This window comes from Vanacampus margaritifer, chromosome 9, assembly GCF_051991255.1.
Source record: "Vanacampus margaritifer isolate UIUO_Vmar chromosome 9, RoL_Vmar_1.0, whole genome shotgun sequence".
In the NCBI taxonomy this organism is placed as follows: Eukaryota; Metazoa; Chordata; class Actinopteri; order Syngnathiformes; family Syngnathidae; genus Vanacampus; species Vanacampus margaritifer.
In genome coordinates this window covers 23,569,170-23,595,889 of record NC_135440.1, presented here as the reverse complement: position 1 = coordinate 23,595,889, position 26,720 = coordinate 23,569,170, and the positions used below count along the sequence as shown (strand labels likewise).

Below are 26,720 nucleotides of genomic sequence, written 5' to 3'. Positions count from 1 at the left end.
TGACAAAGCCATTCAATTAGGCATTATAATGGTTTTTTTTTTAGCAGTTTTTTTCAATCAACATTTACGCTGAGACACTGCAAAAAACATCTGCAAAAGAAGATGATCATGTTAATGTAAACAGCAGGAGTGTCGTGATTAGGTTGTAAAAGTACGTCTGGCTGTGTGAATGTTGGCGCAGATAAAAAAACAAAACACAGAAGTTGGTCCCTGCCTGCCTGCACATATGCCGCAGGTGTATTTTTAGCCTGACGAGAGTCACCTCAAAGTGTCGAGATCAGGACCGCACTGCTGGGAAAGAGGGTCATCTTGTAGCTGAGCTGGTAGTGGGAGTCGGGGAAAAGACGTATGGGGCATAAACAAGACTGTTACCGTGGCAACCAAAGCTCGGAATGTGCCCTTGATAAAAGAGAGGAGCTTTATATGCAGATGAACCTGGACGGCAGTCGTTATATAAGACATTTTTAGTAGGGCTCAGCCATTTTGAATTTTTTTTTCCCCTTTCGTGACATTACAATTGCGATTAATTATGTGATTTTTTTTATTCTAAGGTCATCTTCCTATAAAATAAACACAAACAATTATCTATAGCACAATAAATATAATCAGATTTATTATACATAAATGTTTAGGTATTATTCGTCAGGCCATTAAAGTAGTTGTCAATTAATTTAATAATTGATTAATTTTGACAGCTCTACATTGCAATGCCAATCTGAATTTGATTACTTAATTCATCGTTCTTTCCTCAATGTCAATTTCAAGTGTGCGCATCCATGATTTTGATTATAAACCCGTTGTTAGTAACACGGAGCAACAGGAAGTGGTTTTCGCTTTCTCACGTCTGGCGGCAGGAAACAGGAAATGGAGTCAGCATCGTCAGTGTCATCGCTCGTTTATCGAGGTCAGAGTTCACGTCCCACCCGTTTCCCAACCGAAACAAAAACAATACCGGGAATCATGAGTTTCCCGTCGCCAGGTATTGACGCCGCAAAAGTGTCCACTCAGCACTTCCCGATAGTTTGCCCCCTTCTCCCCATGCGTCCCTCTGGCCTGCTTTTATTGGACTACACGCGGAAAGCGATGGAGATTTACGAGTCATGTGTCGGCGTGGAGAAACATTCCGCGTTTCTTAGCTGAAGGCGACCTGTAAGTCACCGCTCCTTAACTCTGTAATCGTTCATCTCTCTCTCTCTCGCCGTCTCTCTCTCTCTCTCTCTCTCTCTCTCTCTCTCTCTCTCTCTCTCTCTCTCTCTCTCTCTCTCTCTCGCCGTCTATCTCTCTCATCCACCATCTTGTTTTTTTGTTTGTTTTTGGGGGCGCTTAAATTAGGTAGGAAATGTGCCGTAGATCAGCATAAGGCAGCCTTAATAACCTTGCACACGTTTAATAGAGTTGGTGTTGCTCTTTGTCTTAAAAGATTGTGTCCTCTCTCCACTTTGAAGCCATCTCGTAAAGTGATCAGAAAGTTCAGTCAACGCAATATAGTGCGCCACTCAGGAGGTTATTACCTCCGCCAAGGGCTCCTCCTGGTACTTTGCAGGATTAACAAAACACACCCGCAACAAATGGCGACGCTGTTTTTCCACAAAAAGTTTACACAGGGAACAGTTTGGGCTTTCTTTTTTCTTTACAGTTCTTAAAAGTTCTCTTCCAAGGTTCAGGTAGCAAGTTTAAGCAGTCGATGTTGGATTTTGTTGATATTTGAAGTTTTGCATTTATTTTCTTTCAATTTTCCAAGATCGTTGTGATTTTTTCCTCCAAATTAGGTAAAATAAAACGAAAGTTAGTTAAAAAAATAAATTAATAAATATAATTAATGAATTAAAATAAAATATGTTGATATATTGATCACAGTGTAAAAAAAGTTTGAATTTTTTTTGTGTGTATTCTGTAAAATCTACAAAAAAGAAAAGGTAAAATCTATATTTTTTTGCCGTCAATTCAATATATATATATATATATATATATATATATATATATATATATATATATATATATATATATATATATATATATATATATTTTCTATTTTTATTGAATTTTTGTGTGAACTTTTTTAGATTTTGCATCACCATGTGAGAATTTTTTCCCACAATGTGGGAGAAAGTTTACTTTTTCATTCTTCTCTAATTTGCATGGTCTCTTGTGTTAAAATATTTTGATATTTTGACCAGTGTAAAAAAGTTTTCATTTTTTGTGTATTTTCTAAAATCTATTAAAACCAATAATTATGCTGTTAACATTTGCAATTTTTAAAAATAATTTTTGCAGTCAAGTCAAAATATATATATTTTTTCCATTTTACTGAATTTTTATGTGGACTTTTTTAGATTTTGTAGGACCTCTTGTCATAATTACAAATTTAATAAGTAAGTTCAAGTTATCAAATTAATTCTTTACAACCTTGGCTTCTGATTGCTTCACTCATTTTTAGCAGCTACTTAAAGACAGTACCAGTAATAATGTTAGTGCAGATGCAACACAAATAAAAAAATAAATGGAAGGAAAGTAGGAGACGATCGGTGTAGCTTTCTTCGTCGGTTAAAAGAAACTGTCGGTCCCTCCTGTGCAGGCATGAAGAGACTGATCATATAGTGAGCGCGGGAAGGCATGAAAAGACACGTCTGCTCGGGCTTGTTTGATTGTGGAGCCGTTTCCATGAGTCAGCGCTGTAAGACACTGTTCACCTTCTCAGCACAGGAAAGACCATGACTCAGCAACACTCAAACACAAAGAGCCCAATTTGATCTGATCGCCATCATGTTCCTTCTTTTAAGTCGCTCTGACACAAATTTTTCAACGGCGCCGCTGGAAAAGTGGCGGCGTGAATCAATAAGGCAATTTTGGCCCGTCGTCGGCCTGATGTTCAAGTTATTTACTTTGGGGGGGGGATGGATTGTTGGTCGATACATTACCTAATCCCTCCCCGAATTGCAACCGTTCATGCTTTCACTACCTCGCTGTTGCTCAAAAAAGGAAGTGAGGATGCGCGATTACCTCCGCCAAGCACAGGGTAGGGATTTGATACACAAAAAACGATACAAGCAACTTTGTGGAAAATGCATCGAGAGAACCCTTTTTTGTGCCGAATCCTGAATAATCAGACTGATTAGCTTTGTGTTTAATGAAAATAGGACATTTTCAAACATCTGCTTTTACTTTGGAAACGGATTCAGTTTCAAAAAGGCTGGCGAATACATCAGTCCATCGTGTGATATTGCAAAGTTTTTAAATTGTGATGTTTTTATCACTAGATACCAAATAAACAACAATAATTGGTCAGCAAAATAAGAAAAAAATTATCAGCAGCTCTCTTTTGTGGCTGTTGTGCTGAACTAGAAATTAGAAGAATAGAAAATTGTCATTCATTTGATAACATTTTAAGGAAATTGCTATATTGATATATATATGTAATTAAAATTCATTGTATTTTAATTATTATTATTTTTTTGCTTGTTTTTCAAACTTAGTAGTGGTATCAGTGCCGGTCTGAAAAAAAAGTGGCATCAAACATCTCTTAATACGAACAAACAACTACGGCCCTACACCAAATTTTATCTGTAAAAATATTCCTGAAAGTTTCCGGCTTCCCGGAATGTTCCTGTCAACTTCTCTTTCCGTCAGCCGTCCTTTCAACTTTGGACTGGCTTTGACGTTTGCTGGCAATTGTTCAAGCTTCCGTCCATGATTTGGTCGCGGCGGGTGTCAGCACCGTTTACGCAGGCTGGACTGCCACACCCACCTCCAAGCACCGTTGTCATCTCCGTTGCAATTACGCCGGCAAAGTGCTCCATTTGCTTCCCGGCCGGCATGACTGACAGTCGGGACGGGGATAAGGAAGTCGGCCGCCGCCGCCGCTAAAATGGCTAATGGATGCTGTCAGTCCATTTTTGTGGACTGCTGAATGGCTGCTCGTGAGCTGAGGTGGACTAACAGATGTTACGTGCATGGAGCCAGATGCTCCGACATGAACTCCTCTATTATTTCTGTGCTCTGAAACCGCCGATTTTAGACAGTGGTCATTACGGGGAGTGAACGACTGACCAAGTGGTATTGATTGATTTGGTTGCGGAAGAGTCCCCGGTAATTTCTTCCTGTAATAATAAAGTAGTACTTTGCTCTAAACATGTCAGAAAATGCATATTTTATAAACTGAAAACAGGATTTTCAGTTGTTTTCATCAAAAGCTAAAAAAAGTTTCCACTTAAAACAAAGCAAAAATGTTTGTGAGGCTTGATAATTGATTTCTAGCCCTAAATGAACTCATTCACTGCCATTGAGGGCTATAGACGTAAAAAATTCATTTGAACTATTTGTAGTTTCCCTTTTTTCCATTTTTGTTAACTCTTTGACTGCCAAAAACGTTAAATAACGTTTAGTAAAATCCTATGGAGGGGTGCCAAAGACGTTAAAAGATGTTTTTTTCCAAAACAGAGGTGAAACTAACCATTTTCTATTGTTGATTACTGAAAAACGGAATAAGGTAGAAACAAACTTTTTTTTCTGATGAAAGATGAGAGTCCAATCTTCATCTATCATTTGGTAGTATGTGTGTTTCCATAGTCCAAACACATCATTTTCTGTGGACCTTGAAAGATCAGTCAAAATGCTTAAATCGGCTGGCATCCACGGCATCCGTTTTCTGAAAACGTCTGGCAGTCAAAGAGTTAACAAGAGTATGAAAACCTAGAAAAAAAATTGTTGTACGTTTCGAACAGATATAAAATTTGTGATTAATCGTGAGTTAACTATTGAAGTCATGCGATTAATTACAATTAAAAAATTTAATCGTCTGACGCGCCAAATTTTTTAAGAATATTTTCTTTTTTGTTTGATTACTTAATTATTTAAACTCAAGATTAATCACAAATTTTATATCTGTTCTATATGTACAATACATTTTTTCTAGGTTTTTGCACTCTTGTTAACAAAAGTGGAAAAAAAAAAGTGAAACTAATAGAATTTTTCCAACACCCCTAATATATATATATATATATATATATATATATATATATATATATATATATACACACACCCTCCACCTTACACACAGGATGGCTGAGATAACCAGCGTGAAAGGGGCTTTAACTGTAGTTGATGTTTACTGACTCCTCTCGGGTTTGTTTACGCCTGCGGCTGTCCAGCATCTTATCGGCCGCCTGAGCCGTTTGATAAAGTCCATTGTCTTCTCATTTGTGGCCAAAACGTGACATTTGGATAGATACGGGCGGAAAGACGAGACAAGCTGTTAAAACAGTGCAGGCTCTACAAAAGGAAAGATAAACACCAGCCAGAGACTGGCGGAGATGACGAGACGGGTCCGGTGTCTTTAAAAGCCGGCCCTCGTCCGCCTTTGTGTTCTGACGGAGACGTCTCCCGGCGGCGTGAATACGCTCGTTACGGGCCGAAGCCGTTTTCTCGTCCGTGCCTGTCAGCGTCCGATCGGCAAAGCGGACAAAGATGCTCTTTGTTTTACTGTCTTCTCAGAGAGGAGCGGAGGGGGTAGTAAAAAAAGGGGGGGTTGCTTACATAGGCAAACAAAAAAATCAGAGTCGCCTCAGCGTGGGCCTGACACGGCGAGCGACATATTCGAGCAAAGGGCTTTGGGAAATCTCACGGGAAGTAGAAAGAAGAGACTTGGAGTGATCATTCCTCAGGCGTGACATCATGGTTGCTTTTGTTGCTGACACTCCATAGCCAGCAACAATTAGCTTTAGCTTTTTTTGTTGTGGTTGCACGTCAGCCAGTCAGGCGGCAGCAGACGGCAGTCGCGGGCTTAAGCCCCATTCCAACTGCCTGCCAATGGCCTGTCAAGTCAAATCAAATTTTCTGGCTTCTGAGGTGATATGATGGAGACAGTGTGAAAAGGGATTTAAATGGCCTTTTTCTCCATTCTGTGTGAAAATGCACTGATACAACTTTCATACTTTCATACATTCAAGTAGTCGCCAATACAGAGTACGGTACTTGATTATTGCAATTGCGGGGGGTCAGGTGATTAAAATGTTTAATCGTAATTAATCGCACGACTTCAATAGTTAACTCATGATTAATCGCAAATTTTATACCTGTACTTGTAAGATGTACTGTACTGTAAAAAAAACGAGTGTGATATTGATTTGTGTTGAGGTCATTTTTCTGCCACTAGACGGCATAATTGCATTTGTAAGAAATTGGTGACAGCTCAGTGTATTTTCTTTTCATATATACATTATTATTACATTTATTATTGCTTAATTTTGACGTGGACGTGTCTGCTGCATTGCACTCCCAGTACAGGCTTTCCAAGTAAGGGGCGGTGATTAATTGCACGTTAAAAAAATTAGTGGCATTAAAGGAACTTTAATTAACTCAAAATTAACGCACTAATTTTGACACCACTTATTTTATTCTACTGGCATAAGTTCCACGCAAATGTTTTTTAGAGTAACAAAATGCCATTACTGACTTGTAACATCCAACTGAATGTTTTAGGGTTGCAACTAATGAGAACTGTAGTAATCGATTAATCTGTCCATTTTTTGGTCGATTAATCAGATAAAAAAAATACATTCAGAGATTTCAAACTGACAGTCCAGGAATTAGTTACTGATTTGGCTCATGCCAGAAAATTAGCAAAAATTGTTTATTATTTTGATTTTTAAAATAATGTTTGCAAATGTTTAATTTTGATACTTACGTTGATGCACGATGGCAGAAAGTGCAGAATATTTACTGTTGAGAGGCTGAATTTCTGAGGATTTGGACAAATTTAAATTAAAAAAGGTCTCACGATTATCCATTGACTTCATGAACGATTAGTTGTTGATTAATCGATTAATCGTTGCACCTCTGGAATGTTTTCTAACAGTCTTGCCACACACATTAGACTTAGCTGTAGCCTGTGACACAATGCATTTGCATTTGCATTTGCATTTGCAAAGTTGGGACATTGGCCTTTTCCACATGTTGCTGTTTTCTATAAAAGGTGCAACCCAAACAATACCGTGACGCTAAACTACAAATGGCCCGTTATCAGCGTGTTCTGCCCAAGTGCTCTCATCCCTTGTGTTCGATTTCGGCCTCTGGCAAACATCATTCGAGCACGGCTCCCGGTCATGTTTGGCTAACGTGACGACCAGTCGCTCAAAAGAGAGTCCATCATGGCAGCTCTTGGCAGGATTTACACATGGACGTGGGGGTACACGTGTGAATGAGTCTGTGTGGCTGGCTTCCAGTTAAGCCCTTTCCACCTGGCCAGGGGCTATTAGTGTGGATGCGGGTTGTTTGCTCGCCTTTTTTGGGCCTTTTTGCGGCAGCGGGACAACAAACCCATAGACTGGTGCAATATCACTGGAAGATTGCTCTCATCCATTTAATTTTTAAAATGATTTTATTTTCATCTTTTTTTTTAATGTATGCAAATCTTTTTTTTTTAATAAAATAAATAAATAAAGACAATAAAAACTAAAATAATAATTGTTTTGAAAAAAATAAGTAAATAAATAAATCCAATTTTGGTGAAAAAAGTAAATGCAGATTGATGTTTTGCCTAATACTATTTTATTCATAATGTACAGTAGTTTATGATAATAATAGTAATAAATAATAATAAAATTTTATTATTTTATTCCTTTTCTCATAATTTACTTTAGATTTCATTTTTAATTACATTTTTATTTAATTTCTTTTAATATTTTGGCAAATTTATCATTTCATAATTTCATAATTATTATTTTTTAATATTTAATATATATTTTTTTATAAATTATTTATGTTTTTGCCACCTGGTGAAAAAAGTAAATGCAGATTGCTTGATTTTGCCTAATACTATTTTGTTCATAATTTACAATAATTTATTTTATAATAATAAAACATTTAATGCATTTTATTTTATTAATTATTATATATATATATATATATATATATATATATATATATATATATATATATATATATATATATATATATATATAATAGATATATATATATATATAATAGATATATATATAATTAAATTAATTTATTTGATTTTTCATAAGCATTTTTATTTAATTTATTTTCATATTTTGGCTAATTTATCATTTAATAATTTCATAATAATTATTTTTTTGTGAATGATAATAACAACAATTAGTAGTAGTTGTTGGAGTGGAAGTAGTAGTAGTATTTTTTTTGTCACCTGAGGAAAGTAAATGCAGATTGGCAGTTTATTGTTTGCAATTTGATTTCATTTGAGCTCATTTCATTTCATGTTGTTATTCCTGTTCCACCCGGGGAAAGCAAATGCTGCCGTTTGTTATTGTCTTCTCTCTTGACAGGCCTGTGAGGGCATTGAGATGATTACACGACCGTCTCCGCTGTGTTTCGCAAAGCTTGGGATGTGCGCGGGGCGTTGGTGCGAGAAGTTCACATTGACAATAGAAATAATATTTGAAATACTGTGATCATGTTTCCCCCCTTCGAGCTGCCTGTTTGTGCACTAATTAAAAAGCGGATGCTTCTCTACGCGTGTGTGCGAAATCATCACTTGAGCCAGTTAGGCCTGAAACCCGCCAAGCCTCGGCTGACGCTTTTTGCGCGTTTTAAGGGGCTGGATGGTGCATGTTTGCACAACATGAATATTGATGAGCGTGGAAAATAACACAGGCGGCAGCTCATTTATTCAAGCGTCATGACAATTCATTAAAATGTGCTATCAATGGGGGGCGTCTGCTGCTTCATGTTTTTCTTATTCTTTTTTTTTTTTAGATACAGTCTGCTTGTCATGGGCACGCTCATTCTCCTGGTTACTAGAAATGGGTCACAACCCTTGAAATTCCCACAATGCTCGTCGCAGACTTGTTCGCTCTTCATTTCGTGTCACGCCTTTGTTTTCCGACGTGCACCCCGACGGGCTTAAAAGTGAATAACGTTTCCACAGTTTCCCAAAGGAAAAGATGGACAGTCAAACCGTTGTCCATTCTAAAACATTTATTGTACAAGCAATGTTTAAAGAAGCATTTAAATATTCCAAACAGTAACTGTAGTTATTAAATGTCAAATTATTGAACTTTTTGATTCAACTTGACACCTCATTTTTGGCCACTGTAGAGCGCCTCGTTGTTGGCCATGAGTGCATGCACGTCACGGAGAGCTTAAAAACGTTTTAAAAATCCAACTTGACAGTCATCGTGTGGGTGGGCGCTTCGGGCTGGCGCAGTCGTGTAGAGCGCCCCATTGTCGACTGTGAGTGTGTGCACGTCATGGGAGAGGAGGAGGAAGAAAAATGTCACGATAGCTTAAGTGTGGAGCAGGACTTCGGGCCGGTATGGCTGCTTTAGAGCGCCTTGTGAGCAGTGAGTGCATGCATATCACGCTAAGGAGGGAAAACAATTCTGACTTGACAGCCAATGTGTGAACTGGCCACTTTAGAGTACCTCGTTGTCAGCAGCAAGTGCATGTATGACACACAGGGATTGGCTGAAGTGCAAGGATCAAAGAAAAAAAAATCCAATTAGACAGCCAGCATATGGACTGGCGCTTCCTTCAGACAGCTGTGGGTGCTTTAGAGTGCCTCGTTATCAGCAGCGAGTTCACACACGTCACACAGACTGGTTGAATAGTGAGGAGGGGGAAATATAACCAGTACAAATCCCGATCTGACAGCCAGCATATGGACCGGCACTTCATTCAGACTTGCTGTGGCCACTTTAGAGTGTCTCGTTGTCAGCAGCGAGTGCACCCACGTCACATAGAGAACGGTGAAATAGTGAGGTGGGGGGGGAAATGACAAATACAAATCCCGACCTGACAGCCAGCATGTTGACCAGGGCTCCGGGCTGACATGTCCACATTAGAGCGCCTCGTTGTCACGCGGGGAAAAGCCCCGTGACAACCAGTAGGCTTTAACATTTCAGTGCCTGAAACGTGTACATGTAGTTGTGTTTACCACTTTTATTTTCACTTTACATGGACTTTAAGTTTAGGATTTAGTTGGTAATTAAAGGTTAAGACATTTCACATTTATGGTTAGCGGCAGGTCTTGGTAGCCGTAGCATCTCTGAATTAACACCTCACACTTTGACTTGTCTTGTCCTTAAACAACGCAGACTAATGGCATGTAGCGCTGCTACCACCCACACATGCCAACACTCGCAGGCTGACTGCTCGCCACAATTAACTGCGGCCTGCAGCCTCCCCAAGCAGCTGTAAACCCCCCCCCCCCCCAACCCCTCTTACAGCATAAAGCATGACAAACAACACAGGCCCTTCATGACCTCGCCTCTAATCAAGCTCGTTGACCGATAAGAAAAGTGTCACGGCCAGCTCGCTTATTGACAGCCTTAACTGCGCACATCAAGCGTACGCGTGTTTGATCCACCACAAACGGCAGATGCCATTGATCGCTGCACTTTTGACCCCCCCTCCCCCCCGCCCACCCCCTCGACTGCGGAGATTACCCGACAGATAGCGAAGACGATAGCGATTGGTTGCTTTGCAATGCTCTCATTTGCATGCATGATGATGAACATGTACAATTCTGACAACCGATTAATTGGCCGATTAATAAACATTCCTTTCATGATGCGCGTCAAATTGACCCATTTGGAAAATTTAGGGGGGGAAAAGATTACATTTAGTCTGCTGGCACTAATTTGTCTTTTTTTGTATTTTTGCATTGCATTATGTGATATGTTTTTTCTGATGATTTAAGCATTAGAGCGGGTCAAATTGACCCATGAACTGTGGTGCGAAACAAACACAATAGGAGGGTTAAATGAATATGTATGATGGATACAGCTACAATTATAATTGCTGCTGCAACATTAACACGACTACTACATCACTGACTTTTTATTTTATGCCCGTTGTAGATTTTTAAAATTGTATTTTTTTAGTTCAGCACTTTTATAAGACTTGTAATTTGATGATACAGCCCTATATATTTTGCTGTTATTTTTATTTAATGGGAACTAGAGATGGAAACTAGCATTGTGCTAAATCTGGTGCAGCCATATTTTTAATGTTACTGCACACTGTCCTTTTAATAAACTAAACTCAAGCTGAAATTAATATATAATTGATAAAGTAGTTTCTTTTTTTTTGGTCCCTTAACGCTTACAACAATAAAGAAATTAATTGCAGGCAGAACAACATTTTTTAGATTTTAATATCAGACAATTAAATCGGTTTAATTTCAACTCATTCAAACCCAAAAACGTGTATATACGTTTTTTTTAAATATTTTGTCCTTCGCTCCCAAAAACGGATTTATATGTTTTTGGGGGGAGGGGGGGGGGCAATAGCAAACAGAATGATTTGATGCATCTTCTGACATGAAGAGGTGGCTTAAAACAATGGTAACCAGCAGGTGGCAGAACAGTATAAAGATCAGCCAGGGCCATGTTGCAACAAGCTCTTTTTTGCCAGTGATTTCACCAGGAATGTAAATATTGACGAAACGTAAGTATATCCTAATGCTAATTAGTGCAAAACAGATACAAATATATATTTTTTTCCTGATGAAAGAAGAGACTTATCTTTTGGTAGGTTCCATGTTTTTTTATAGCAACAGAACACAATATTTTATATGTTATATTCTTGCTTCAGTGAAAATAGCTGGGAGTGAATGAGTTAAAGTGCTTTATAAACAAAGTTGACTTGATTTGACCCACAGCATCACAGTTGGGGTAAACTTTAAATGAGTCAATATGACCCACAAAACAACACACAAAAGAAACCTGCAACCCAGATGTTGGAAATTCCCTTGTTGATCAGATGTCATGGTGTATTCTTTTTTTCTACGGGGGTCTTTACTTGCTTTGACGTCTTGGCAAAACCACCGTGACGCTTGGAGACGGTCCCATCTCAGTCATGATTAGTCGTGTAGACAAATCACGTAGGCCACGTAGGCCGAAAGTTGGTGCAGGTTTTGTGCCCAGACGGCGCAACCTCCTTGAACTTTTGTCCACGGGGGGGGGGGGGGGGGGTGGGGGGAGGTGCAACCTCACGGCCGTTTCATTTCCTGGAAGTCATGCCTTGTGAAAAAAAGAAAAAAGAAAAAAAAAAGAAGAAGCCTGCTGTGGCTTGTTAGCTTCCTTTCTGTTTTCCTCCACATCCTTTTTCCAGCAAAGATTGTGGAGTAAAGTGGGGGTGGGATATAAAATATAGTGCAGATAACCTAGAGTTCAATCTGTGCTTCAAGATGTGGCGGATTAAGGAAAATGGAAGAAGAGGCAAAAGAGATCCAGACGTTGACATTTGCCTTATCTTTGGCCTCTTTTGTTGCCGTTAAGCTCTTTCCTTCTGACATGGGGGGAAAAAAAATGCGAGTTGCAAAGCGGTGATGATTTGAAGCAGGCTCTGCACCGCCTTTTCATTTGTGAATCCTGCAAATTATTATCCAACGTTGATGCAACACTTCACCATTATTACACGGCGTAGGCGGAAAATCGTTGCCATTTGTCGTCATCCGTCCGTCTTAGGATAGCCGCTTCCAATTGGGGCTCATTTTTTGGTGAATTGCCGAGAGGTCGCAGGTGACACACTTGGAGGCCCAAGGCCACCGTTCAGCCCACTTTATATTGCCCGCTAAAGCAAATCAAGTGTTTAGCTGTCCCTCGGCTCAATGAATCGGCGAGACGTTTTCAGACGGGTGCATTACTTTATTTGCAGATTGATACCATCAACACCGACTGCACTTGTGAAAATTAAGTCAAAAATGATCTTCTTTATACACACACACACAAAAAAATGACCTCGTTCTATGTGTCAAGAGAGCTAATCTAAGATTCAAGACTTCAACTTTGTTTCTTCTTCCTGGAGCTTTGATTTGATTTGTCTTGAGATTCAGGACTTGCGCGTCTGTAGTGTAAATATGTCTGGTGTGCCCGGAACTTGCGTTCAGTCTCAGACAAAACTTCCCAGCACCTTTCAGCCCAAGATATGACATTCGTCGGCATGAAAACTTTACCAAAGGTTGGCTGCTGTTGGCCAGTGTCGAGATTCCACAGGTTAAAGTAAGTTATTTTAACTCATTCACTACCATTGACAGCTATAGACTATTTCTATTAGTTTAACTTTTTTTTTTCCATTTTTGCTAACAAGAGTATGAAAACCTAGATTTTTTTTTGTACATTTACAACAGATATAAAATTTGGGATTACTCGTGAGTTAACTAGTGAAGTCATGTGATTAATTACGATAAAAAATGTTAATCGCCTGATGCCCCTAATTTTTAATAATCTTTTCTTCAAAAAAAACATAAACATTTTTTGTTTAATTTTTAACAATCTTTTTTTGTTTTGTTTTTTAAATAAAAGAATATTACAAAATTAGGGGCGTCGGGTGATTACAATTTTTAATCGTAATTAATCGGATGACTTCACTAGTTAACTTGCAATTAATCACAAATTTTATAGTGAATGAGTTAATTTTAACTCAATTTTATGAACTATTATGAACTTACTGTATCAATGACTAAACACATACTTCTATTAGTTTAACATGTTTCCTCTTTTATGTTAAAGAGTATGAAAAAGTATTTAAAAAAAACAATAATTTATTGTACATTTAGAACAGACATAAAATTTGAGATTAATCGTGAGTTAACTATTGAAGTCATGCGATTAATTGTGATTAAAAAATTTAATCGCTCCTATTTTAAACTAAAAAGGAAAACCTTTCTATACATGGACGCGGCTGCTTTAGCTCGTTGGCTGCATAACATTCTTGGAATTTGGTACTTGTTTATAAAAAATAATAATAATAATGAATATGAGACTTGGTAAAGCACTTTGGACAAACAGTGTGATAACATAAATACGTTTACAGTACACCATGTATCATTATGCTCAAATTTTTTATTTTTTGGACTTCTTTTATGCTTTTGATTCGGGATCCGCTGTTTAAATGGTAAATAAATACCGGATTTGGATTTTGGGTTTGTCCCAGCACTAGTACAAGCCCTGGAATTTGCCCAAAACAGCAGCTTCAAACTAAGAAGCGACATTATCGGACATTTTGAGGCTCCCAAAAAGGTGGTTCATTTTGTGTGAAGAACTACAATAAACATGAAGATTCCAAGAAATGTTGAATATATGTCAACAACAGATTTAATGCTCACATTTTCAGCACTTCTTATCTGCGGACTCGTAATCTGTGTTTAATTGCGCCTAATCTACCACACGCAGTTTACTCGACAGGCAATTTGTGACCATCTAGAGGCCACCCGCTTAATGCAACCCTCCTTGTGTAATATTGCTCTTGTTGTAGCCTGAGCCTCCATCACTACCCAATGTTAATATTTAATAGTGCAAATGCATGCGAGGGAACGAAGGCAGTAGATTTACATATTTGCATTTATATTCTATTCCCCAGAAAGCAATCTGGCTTTCGTCTTGACCTAATTGTGTAACGTCTCTAAAGTATTATGGTAAGTGTAATGCTCCTTGGGTCGAGGTTCAGGAAACTATTAATTAGTGTCAGAGAACACCGTAGAGTGTTTATTATCATTGAATGAATGAATCACCTTTTTTGATGGGGCTTCTGCATGTCCCAAAAAATGTCAAATTTTGGTCCAGCCTGGAAAATTATAGGAACCAGGCACAGACAGAAAGCTTTTTTTTTTTACATGTGTCATCCAATGTGAGAATGGCGGCACAGTGTGATGATCGTTTTGAGGATTCTCAAAGTTGGAAACAAATTAAGCCCTGATACATGTGTGACCGTAAACAGAGGTGGCAAATACAGGTCCAGAAAGTAAAAACCTTGCCACAGTTTAGCTTTCGCCCTTTAACTCTTATCGCTAATTGTTGCCCTGCTAGCTAGCAGGTAAACGAGCTAGTTAGCTAGAGAGCTAGTTAGCTAGCTAGCTCCCATGGTGCTCGTTTACCTGCTTTAGCCCCTGGTGCTAGCTAGCTAGCGAAGTAGCTCCCTAGCGAAGTAGCTCCCTAGCTAGCTAGCACCAGGGGCTTAAAGCCAAACTGTGGCATGGTTTTTACTTTCGAGACCTGGATTTGCCACCTCTGATAAAAAAAAATATTTTTTTAATGTGGTAGTTATGACTATCATAACTGGATGCGTAAATGTGGATCCATGCCTGAAACTGAACAGAGAGTTGGCAATTTGGACATGAAGCAGCCATTTTGGGAGCAAATTCCAGGGCTCCTATTTTAATGATCTTCAACTCGGTAATTTCCTCAAATAACCCTCTGATCGCAAGCAGGACAGATTGATGATAATTTTCACTAAGCTTACATATCGATCATTTTGACGACTATAGGAATGTTTTTAAAATTGGCCCCCGACTAAAAAAAGACATATTCAAAAAAAATTGTAAGTGTTCCCTCGCTATAACGCGGTTCACGCCCTTGCTGTTTCGCAGATTTTTTTGTGTGTGCAATTTTGCATGCATTTTTTTTAAACAGTATTTATGCACAAAAAAGTCAAGGAACCAGGCCTGAAATGTCTACTTCTATGCCTTCACCCTAAACTCCGACTAGGAAATCAAATGAGCCCCAATTGAAAGCAGTTATCATAAAAACATGGACAATGCTAATTTGCATAGTTGTAATGTAAAATTGTGTTCATATTATTTATTACAGTCAACCAGACATAAAGAAAGGGTAATAGTAACTAAAAAGTTACATTTTGGCTTCCTGTGGTGAAAGTCTCCAGAGTAATCAGCATACATGGACATTGTAAAAATGAGCGTGTGTGTGTGTGAGTGCCTGTGCATATTTCCCTTCCTCCGCCTCACTTATTCTGTGTGTGTGTTTGTGTACTACTTCACTCCCTCCTAAAAAATAAACCTCCAGGGTGTTGAGTTGCATTGGAGTTCATCCTTCGACAGGCAAAGAGTTCATCCCTTTTCTGAGAATCATTCCCAGAGAGTATTGTTGTTATTATTATCAGAGAGGTAGCAATCGCACACAAAAGATACCGTGCAGTTAGCCTAGCTTAGCATGAGGAGCAGTAAGCAGCTAGCCTTGGGTAGGATTACTTGAGCATGAAATGGGCTCAGAAGCACAAATTGAGACCAAAGCAATGCTCGTAAAAGTCAAGTCATGTTTCATTTTAGCAATGTTACTGAACCTCCATGAAGGCTACGGGCAGCAGTGGGGGGAAAAAAATGTGTTGATCCATCCGGCACAGGGTGTCTTTTATTTTACTTCTTGGTTTATGGCACAGACAGATGGAATAAAATTCCTTAATAAGCACCTTCATCCTTTATCATCAACAAAACTGTATTAATTTTTTATGTATTTTTTATATTTAACCTTTATTTAACCAGGTTGGTCCGATTGAGATTAATTCAATAAAGCCTGAACCATGAAATGTTTGAGAGAAAATGTGATTCTTTGTAAATAATAGTATTTATTGGTCCTTTTGAACAAACAATGTTTTTTTCTCTTTTCTTTAAATCAACTTCCACATATGACTTTTGATACATCCGGTCACAATTATTTAAATGTGTACATTTGTAACTCAAACTATAATAATAAACAGACATATCAAACATATTAGTATTTCAAAAAATCAGAAAGAACAATTCCCACTATTAACTCATTCAAACCCAGAAACGTGTAAATACGTTTTTAATACGTTGTCCTGCACTCCCAAAAACATTTATACGTTTTTTAATGTATTTTTTTTATGCTAGAGCATAAAGAAGGCTTTGATACAACTTCTGACATGAAGAGGTCGCTTAAAGCAATGGTAGTTATTACAAAAACGGCCAGCGGGTGGCAGCAGAGTATAAGAGATCAGCAAGGGTCATGTTGCAACAAGCTCTTTTTTCCTAGTGTTTTCAACAGGTTTTGCTGAATAAAGAGACTCTAATCTTTCTTTTGGCAGGTTTTATGTTTTTCATAGCAATTCCACAGAATATTCTGCGGTCCTTGCAAAATCAGTCAAAATCCAGCCGGGAGCGAAGGCGGTTGCTTCAGTGAAAATGGCTGAGAATGAATGAATTAAGTTGACTTGATTTGACCCACAGCATAACAGTTGGGGTAAACTTCAAACGGAACAAAACAACCCACAAAAGAACCCTGCAACCCAGATGTTGGAAATTCCCTTGTTGATCAGATGTCATGGCGTATAAATTTTTTCTATGGGGGTCTTTACTTGGCCCAACAGCTTTGAGTCCTAGCTCAGAATAAATTGTGAAAACAGTCGAGCTAAATCTACATTCTATTGAAACTGCTTCCATGTGTTTTAGTTAAGATTTAAATACATTTTAAGGATCTCGGTTCCTTGAGCTGTAAGTCCTTCTGCAAGAGATTCCAATTTCTGTCAAGAGTGTTTGGAACACAGAGCATTAAGAGGTCCCGAGAATGCTATGAAAACGGTCTGATGCTTTTCTTCCTGATATAAACGCACTGATAGAGGGGAAGAACACTAAGAATTGCCTTTTAGGTGTACCAGTGAATGAGTGGACCTCGGACTATTTACTGTTTTACTAAAGGTCAAATGACTACAGACGCTCCCCTACTTACGAACATTCGAGTTGCGAACAACGGTACATACGAACATTTCTGCGCGTACAGTATGTCGAAAAATGTTTGGAAAGAAATGCTGTAAGTTAGATTTTGTATTGCGCGTAGTGCTTCTTTCCGCCGCTAATACCGACGATTGGCGCTGTGAGAGCTCATTGGAGGCTCAGCAACGTGGCGAGGAGGAGGAGGAAGAAAACGCCAGTCCCCATGAAGCAGGAAATAACTTTTGAAGCCGATTCCAGCGACGACGAAGAATCTCTCATGATATAAAATCCTCCTCTTCCTCCTCCTCCATCATCTCCTTAAGCATCGAGTACATCTTCCAAAAGTTAGTTAAACTACATTTTATTTATCTTATTACGTACATGTACATACTGTGTGTGTCTCTCCTGCTCTCTCTCTCTAACATACATAGTACAGTACAGTACTGTACGTATTCTCTCCATTTTATTAATTTTTTTTCAGTACAAACCAATGCAGGTTACTTGTACAAGCCTTAAACATACTTATATAAACCTTCAATATACTTATATAGGCTTTAAACATAAATTACTGAAGCAACTTACGAACAAATTCACCTTACGAACGATCGTCCGGAACGTAACTCGTTCGTAAGGTGGGGAGCGTCTGTACTACAAAGAAAGCTAGCGTTGCAGCTAGTACCGTCTCACGAATTGCCAAATCCAAGGTTTCACAATCCTGATAAATCCCCAAATGCTGTGCTGAAGGGTCGACATTTCACTTGGGCCAGAAGATTGTTCACAACTGAGTGTCAAACGTCAATCCGTTCTACCATCTGCTTGCTAGCACGCATCTAGGTCTGGATCAAGATAGAATTAGGGAGTGGCATTTTAAGAAAGGATGTCCAGACTTTTTTTTTTTTGGGACGTCCGCCAGAGAGACATTGAGGCAGACGTCGCCCCCTCCAGCATATCCTAAATCTACCCTCGGGCATCCTCCTGCTTGAGACATACCCACAACAACAAGCCAAAGCAGCAGAGGTCTGGGAGACGTGTATTATAAATAGATGCCGTCCGTGTCTTCAGCAACGTGGAACTAAACTTTTTTTAATTATCCCGTGCATCCATCCCGAAATTTCAATCCGCGCACACGACAACAACAACAATCATTTGCCAGCATGCCGCTGTGTTTACCCCCAACAGCAACCTCTGCTGCGTTTTTAGCTTGGATTAACATGTCCTCGCCGGCAGGTTATGCTTCATAGTCATTGGCAATATACAATAGTGTTAATTATTTCTTGTGTCATATTTTTAGTTATTTCAGTGACCATTGTTGGGTTTTTCTTTTGTCCATGTATGTACACGACACACAAAAGGTAAACAATATCTGACTTTCGTGCTATATTTCACGGGAAACCTAAAATTACATTCTTTGTTCATTTACAGTTCATTTTTTTAAACAGTCCTCTTTGTGTAGTAGGGAAGACGGGGCTTGTTGTCACATGGGTAAGTTGTCACATTGGAATTATCTTCTCTTACCAGAGGGTACAACTATAAAGTGGAATACAAATAAGTGTCCTCCAGATAAAAATCCTAGTATTTATACATTTGGACTTTGTTAGATGTGACAACTTACCCGATGGGGCACCATGTCACATGTTCACACTCAATTTGATTTGACATGAATATAAAATATTCCCGAGACTTTGGTCTTTCATTCGGTGCACATTTTGGAGTGAAAGTGTGACATCAAGTCCCCGGTGTCCCCCTTAAAACATTAAACAGTTGGACTTTCATTCAAGAGTTTAGAGAAGGTCAAATAAAGTTCACCAATAAAGCTTCTAAGTGCAAAGCTACTATCCCTATTTTTCGTGAGTGGTGTTTCTAGTGCAATACGTCATTCCATTAGCATGGACTTGATGAAGGCGTACCTTGCACGTCTCTAACCTGAACCCGGGTGACGAACCGTAATGCGGTCAAGCAGCTCCTTCCAACGGCCCCCTCACACACGACTATCACTTATCGACAGCTGGCCTCAACTCAAGTCCTCCTTAGCGAGGCCGTGCTGACCCAACACACATTCCCACTGTCGCGTTCTGCGCCTCCCTCCGCCATAAAGAGCCCCCAGACTCAGGCAGTCTATTTGCTTGATGGATACGGTATTGACTTTACGGCCTCTTGCTCCGCCTGCACGGGAGCCGACATGGTTGGTTTCCTGAGTTGGGAGCGAGTTAGCTGAGGCAGATGGATGGGAGCGAGCATCCATAACTCTCATTTGTTGTCTGCTCCCGTGGTAGTTTTATGGCCGGCGGCATGATGGGATGTCGAGGTTGGGGCGTGGGGGGGTCCGCCCCTCAAAAATTGGCCATTCATGTTTAATGCGTCATCCGAGGATGACGAGCAGCTGGGTAAATATAACGTTTTGGCTGGCAAAAATTGGAATGGAGATGAGATTAGATGGAATCAAACTTTAATGACGCCCCGGAGCAGTTTGGATGATGCTAACCTGTGCAGGCAGAACATTTGCTTATTTTTATGTTGTTTTTTTGTGGACAAGTTCCTGACAACATAACCCTGTTGAAACTTTTCTTCTTCCGAGTGATTTCTGTCTTGTCATATCAAGAATCCTATTAGTTTTTTATAACGTCTAGTGTTTTTATAGCATTGTTGTCAAACCTGAGATCCCAACCGACAAATCGAGAGCATAGAAATAAGGATGCAACTTTGAACTAGTTTTCCATCAATTCAGCAAATCCATCAAATAAAAAAAGAGAATTAGGGCCAGTGAAGAGAGGAAAAAAAAAGTTTGCCAGGATTCTCTTTTTATTCTCAGAACTTTGACTGTAAAGTGAGCATTGTCACAATGCTCACTTTAAAGTGAGGATTCTGACTTTATTCTCAGAATTCTGACTTTAAAGTGAGGATTCTGACATTATTTTTAGAATTCTGACTTTAAAGTCTGATAAAGGATTCTGACATTATTTTTAGAATTCTGACTTTATTATCAGAATAAACTTTAAAGTGAGAACTCTCACTTTATTCTCAGAATTCTGACTTTAAAGTCTGATAAAGGATTCTGACATTATTTTTAGAATTCTGACTTTAAAGTCAGATAAAGGATTCTCACATTATTTTTAGAATTCTGACTTTAAAGTCAGAATTCTAAAAATAATGTCAGAATCCTCACTTTAAAGTCAGAATTCTGAGAATAAAGTCAGAATCCTCACTTTGAAGTCAGAATTCTGAGAATAAAGTCAGAATCCTGACTTTAAAGTCAGAATTCTCATTCTGATTTTAAAGTCAGGATTCTGACTTTATTCTCAGGATTCTGAGAATCAAGTCAGAATTCCCACTTTAAAGTCAGAATTTTGAGATTAAAGTCAGAATTCTCACTCCGGTTTACAAAGAAAGTGTGCTGTGCTGAGCATGGTAGAGATTAAGAACTTTTAGTAGTTGCTGTTGTTTGAGATACGGCTTGAATACTTTGCATCTGCTTGTGTGAACCTGTCAGTGAGGCCACACCCACTTTTCCCGCTACCAACACGCAACTCTGATAACTTTTCAGAGTCTGCCTCACCTTTACCTTGCCAAAAGATTCCTTCCGTGTGCGCTTTGCCACAGACCTTAATCGACTCATTTGTCTACATAGCAATGTGTCCCCTTTAACGTTATTGATAGAGGCCGGGCGAGGAGGCGCAGGCTGGGCATTTGCTTTTTGTTTTTGTGCGGCTCGCACCAACTCTTAATGGTCTTATTGGATCAATTAGAGCGCCGTTCTGCAAAGGTGCTCGGTAACTCATGATTTAGACAGCCTTCATCAGCTTATTGGACTTGTTAATAGGCTTAGTCAGCCTACCTCCGTGTGTGTATGTGAGTGTGTACTTGCGCTTATAGTGCTTATTTATTTTTGGGAGAGGGGGGTGGTAAATGATCAATACACATTTAAAGGTGTAATGAGTGTGAAAATATTTCTTTGTAAGTGGCTCGCAGGAAGGAAACAATTTTCTGAATTGGTGTTTTTCAATAGTATTTGTCTTTTTGGTCAAATAGTTGTTGTTCACTATGTAGTTTCGATTGAATACAGTAGTGATTCCTTTGCACGTTGTCTATAAATAAAAACAACTTTTTCCTCAGTGTTTGCTGGCTTCATATTGGTTTTCAGTTCTCCAGAGTTTGAGCTATCATTGCTGCAATTTCTGTCCATTCAGACTTGCCGTAGTTCCTTTACATGGCAGGTTAGTTTGTCTCACCAAATGAGGAGTCCAAAACATTCTTTTTCTCCACGAAATTTAACACACTAAATCGAATGTCTCTATGTTAAGATACCGTGATGAATTTTGAAATAGTTTGTTTCAGACTGAAATGTTAAAACAGAAAAGCTTTTTGTGCTAACTGTTAGCATGTCAATGGCAAGTTTCATAAAACGTTAGCATATTGCTAATGGCATGGCTGAGTAATGTGTCAATGTTATCGTGAAGTGAAAACTACTGAAAGCGCGTTTGTTGGTTTAAAAAAAACTTTTTTTCCATATAACCTTAACTCTTTGACTGCCAAAAACGTTAAATAACGTTTAGTAAAATCCTGTGGAGGAGTGCCAAAGACGTTAAAAGACGTTTTTTTTTCAAAACAGAGGTGAAGCTAACCATTTTCTATTGTTGATTACTGAAAAACGGAATAAGGTAGAAACAAACTTTTTTTTCTGATGAAAGATGAGAGTCCAATCTTTCATTTGGTAGCATGTGTGTTTCCATAGTCCAAACACATAATTTTCTGTGGACCGTGAAAGATCAGTCAAAAATGCTTAAATCGGCTGGCACCCACGGCATCCCTTTTCTGAAAACGTCTGGCAGTCAAAGAGTTAACATAATGCTAACCGCATGTCTGAGTATTTAATACTATAAACGTCGTTACATTATAATACCTAACGTGAAATGAAGAGTCAAACTATGTGTTTATTCGGTTTATTGTTTTACAGTATTTCCTTTATTCTGTTTTCTAGTGAATGCAGTGTTTTTTTTTTGTGGGCAAATGACTTGCTCCACTTAATCTGCCTAGCAACAATTTGTCATGTGACATCACCGGGCAAAATCCTTATTATAAATCAGTATCCTTGTTGTCCCTGTTGTTTACGACACTGAAGATGGTAAATAATATGACTGGGAAGTTAGAACTGTATTTTGTCTATTTAATGAGTTGCTTTTTTTTTTTTACTCTCCCGAGGTAAAAACATCAGGGGTCACCAGGAGGTAGTTCAACATGAGCGAGCGAGGGGACGCATGTTTCATCATTGTTTGCACTGTCAAGGGCTTATCTCCTTCCGTTAAAAAGCCTTGCGTGTTGGCGTGCACGTTGCAAATGAGATTAGGCCAATTCAAAAATGGAGCTCATTTATTGTGCGCCGACTCCCACTCGCCTCCCCCGCGACTCGACACAGCGCCTTGAGAATTAGCACCGTTTTGGAGTTATTGCATACATTTTCTCTGCTCTTCCCATTCAGTGTTGTTTTGATTTTAAAGTGCCCCGCAGTCAGAGTGTGTTCGAAAGCAACGGCGCAGTCGCTCATTTGTGTTAAGAGGGTGTTATTAAAAGCCGGTGGATGCGTAATGTGATGTCTCTGCATGTTTGTGCGGCGCTTAAGCGGCCTTGACGGCGTGGCGGGGGATCAAGGCGCTTTTCGGTTTCCTGCGTTCTTTTGTTCTGTGCATTCCAGAGTGATGACTCACATTTCTTCCACCCGCCATATGTTGGGAATGCGGCCGCCAAGGATGCAGACACTTTTGGGGATCTGAGATGATCACAGGCCAGAGTTTTACAAAAGAGTGCTTTTTTTTTTTGTCACCTAAAAATTGAGAAAAAAAACCCAGATGAAGGGAAGAAAAGGAAAAAAAGGGGTAGGAAGGCGCTCATGTATGGTCACATCTCATCTGGATCATCTTCACGCACCCGCAGAGAGCCACGGCGGCTAGCCTGATCTGCTTGTACCGTGTGCGATGCGAATACAAGTCGACGCCAACACACTGCGTGCTGTTGGGAGGGTAAAATAGCCTTGTTTCAGCCAAGTGGTTTAATTTGTGTTTTTGGTACACTTCTATACTTGGAGGGTCTGGAAATATCAGACCCGTTCCTGTTTTCAGCACCCGTTTCGCTCTCATAGTTGGTTAGCTTGCAATTAATTACACTTACTGTAAGTAATTGAATAATTCCCTGCCAGTTATTCATTATATGACTGCCACCTTGCTCAATAATCTAGCGCAGTATGTGAAATATTTTTTAAGGCAACCAGTGCAAAGCGTTTTTGGTTGAAAAACTGCCATGACTTAAAATAGTTTTGCATCATCATTGTCTGATTATTGTTAAACGTTGGAACTTTATTTGTTTAGTGGTCTCTCTTGAATTATTTGGAAATAAAAAGATATAACTAAAAATAAGAAATAAATAATTCCATTACTTTAAGTCAAGATTTGTGCACACACAAATTAGCACCATTAACTGTCCTCATTTTGAGTCATAGTAAAGATATGATCTCAAAAAGAAATCATTTGATTTTAAATAAAGTTTTGAAATGATTGACAGGGTGATGCTAGGTGGCATATGACAGGTTGGGTCGAACCATTCAGTTTTGGGGAGAGGCTTTATTTTTTTAGGACAACTGAATGAATAGTCTACTGAATCTAACGTTCATTTTAAGAGTTTACATTTTTCTGAAATATTTGCAAAATTTAACAATTATTATTATTCTAAGGGTAGATAAATACTACTTTTTCAATTGATTTTTAAATTTCACATACCCCCTTAGAGTGCCTTCACGTAACCCCAGGGGTTGAACCATTTCTCTATTGGGTCACAAAGAGCCTGTAGCATGGTTCGGCACAAGTGAATCTAATTAATGCAAGCTCTCATCACGCCGGTTATTTAGGCTAACAGCCACTTTGCACAACATAAACAAACTGAACAATTACAAATAATCCACGGATTAAAATTCCACAGAGTGCTTGTTCATGCATGGGAACCTGGTCGGTTAATGTACACGTCACATCATGTGATTATGCTAGTTATTCATAACAACCATCATGTGCAGTACAAATAACCAGAACAGCTATAAATAAACCACAGTAGAGAGCCGTGTTATACAACGATACCTATATCGTAGTGGGATATAAAAATGTCCCCGCCCCTCCAACTCTTCACCACGATTATAATTAGTATCATTTGTCTATAAAATTGTTCTAAGATAAGCTAATACTCATTGCATACTCTCTGACAATGAGAGCGCCACTGCCACCTACTGTAGTGGAGGTGCAATTACACTTGAATCTAGTATATCAATTACAGTTGATTCTAGTATGGCTTTGATAATAAATAAATGAATGAATGAATGAATGAAGGACCTTTACCTTACCTTTTTTTTTTTTCTCCAACATTGTATCTGTATAGCTAATAGCGCAAGCTATAAATTAATTTCTCACCTCAGCCATGCTTGCCTTATTCCTGCACTAATGTGCAGCTGGCTAATGTACCGCTCGTGCGTCAACACGGGCCCTTTTGAGAACACGGACGCTTTGAGACTATATTCCCGTCATCTGTCTTGCGCTCGTTCGTCCGTGTTGACTTTACAAACTCGCTCTGTTTACCCGGCGCCCTTCTGGACTGTAAATTTCAAACAGCTTTCATACGATCCACTACATGCCGCCAGCAAAACCAAGAGAATGTCCCGCCTGTGTGCGTTTTACCGGACAGACGGAAATAGCCGTGGAAAGGTCAGCGATGGCGTGCGCGGCGGAGAAAATGGCTTTTTTGTGTCGTTAGTCTTCGCTTTTGCTGTAATTGTGGTGAAGCGTCTGAGTAGTAGTAATAGTTAATCAAGTGGATGCTCCATTAGCCTTCAGCCAGAAGAAAATGCATTGATGGAAGATATGTGGACTTAATTGTGCTTTGTTGTCGGTGCTTATCAATTCGAGGTTTTGTGTGCGGAGCACTGGCTGCATTCACCAATTATTGACTCATTCACTCCCAGCCATTTTCACTGAAGCAACCCCCTTCGCTCCAGGCTGTTTTACTGAATTTCGACAGATTTTGCAAGGCCCACAGAATATTGTGTTCTATTGCTATAAAAACATAGAACCTACCAAAAGAAAGATTAGAGTCTTTCTATCTGTTTTCGTTTTGCAGCAAGTAGCATTAGAATAAGTTTCATCATCCATTAACCTGTTGAAAACACTGGGGAAAAGAGCTTTTTTACAACATGGCCCTGGTTGATCTCTTATACTCTTCTGCCACCTGCTGGCCGTTTTTGTAATAAATACCATTGCCTCAAGTGTTCTCTTCAGTTCAGAGGCTGCATCAAAGCCTTCTGTATGCCTTTCCGTTCACTTCCCCCTAAAAAAAGAAAACCAAAAAAACGTAGTCCGTTACATGTAGCTCTACAAGTGCTACAACATGCTAACTTGTGTTTTGTCTTCTGCTTTCTCTTCCATTTGCTGCTGCTGTGACCACTTCCTCTGTGACGCTTCATCAGGTAAAGTCTTTTTTATTATAATATCTTGAAGTTTAGACATGGTGAAGCAGCATGTTGCTCATTTGAAAAGTTTTTTTTAGAATGCTGTCTTTTGGAATTAAACGCATCATGGGTAATTCATTGCGGCTCCTTGTCCACCAGGGGGCAGCATAATTCAGTCGTGCAAACGATGAATCGTTTCACAACAACTGTAAGTGATGCACTTAGTTGCATTCATATGAGTTGTTTTTCTTAGAGGATAAAGAATATATTATGCTTAAAGGGGAAGTCAACACCCCCCATTTTTTTCACGATAATATGTTCTATGCAGCCCTACTAGTCTAAATATGGTATTCTGGTCGATATTGTGTTAGTGGGATGTGAGTTAAGCAGCAAAATACAGTAGTTTTGATCCATCTCAGGGGCGGCCATTTTGCCACTTGCTGTCAACTGAAGGTGACATCAATGTTGCTCAGGTCTCAGGTAACAACCAATCACGACGCAGCTTCGGAAAACAGGTGAGCTGTGATTGGTCATTGCCTGAGCCCTGAGCAACTGTGATGTCATCTTCAGTTGACAGCAATTAGCAAAATGGCCGCCCCCTGACATGGATAAAAACGGCTGGATTTTGCTTCATAACTCATATTTCTCAAATATTAATATTAATCAGAATGTCATGTTTAGACTAGTGAGGTAACATATAACATATTATTGTCAATAAATGTTTATGGTTGACTTCCACTTTAAATAACTGTTGCTTAAAGCAGTCTAACGCCGCTAACATACAGTAGATGCTATTCCGTA

General features: G+C 39.0%; 1 protein-coding gene and 1 long non-coding RNA gene across 3 annotated transcripts in view; both read left to right on the top strand.

Moving 5' to 3' along the window:
• Nucleotides 1–26,720, top strand: part of LOC144057782 (mannosyl-oligosaccharide 1,2-alpha-mannosidase IA) — a 141,467-nt gene that overhangs the window by 23,195 nt on the left and 91,552 nt on the right. The window lies entirely within an intron of this gene.
• On the top strand, nucleotides 74–26,053 carry LOC144057783 (uncharacterized). The gene is made up of 2 exons (XR_013295325.1): nucleotides 74–1,149; nucleotides 25,938–26,053. It is a non-coding gene; the product is annotated as an uncharacterized LOC144057783 (long non-coding RNA).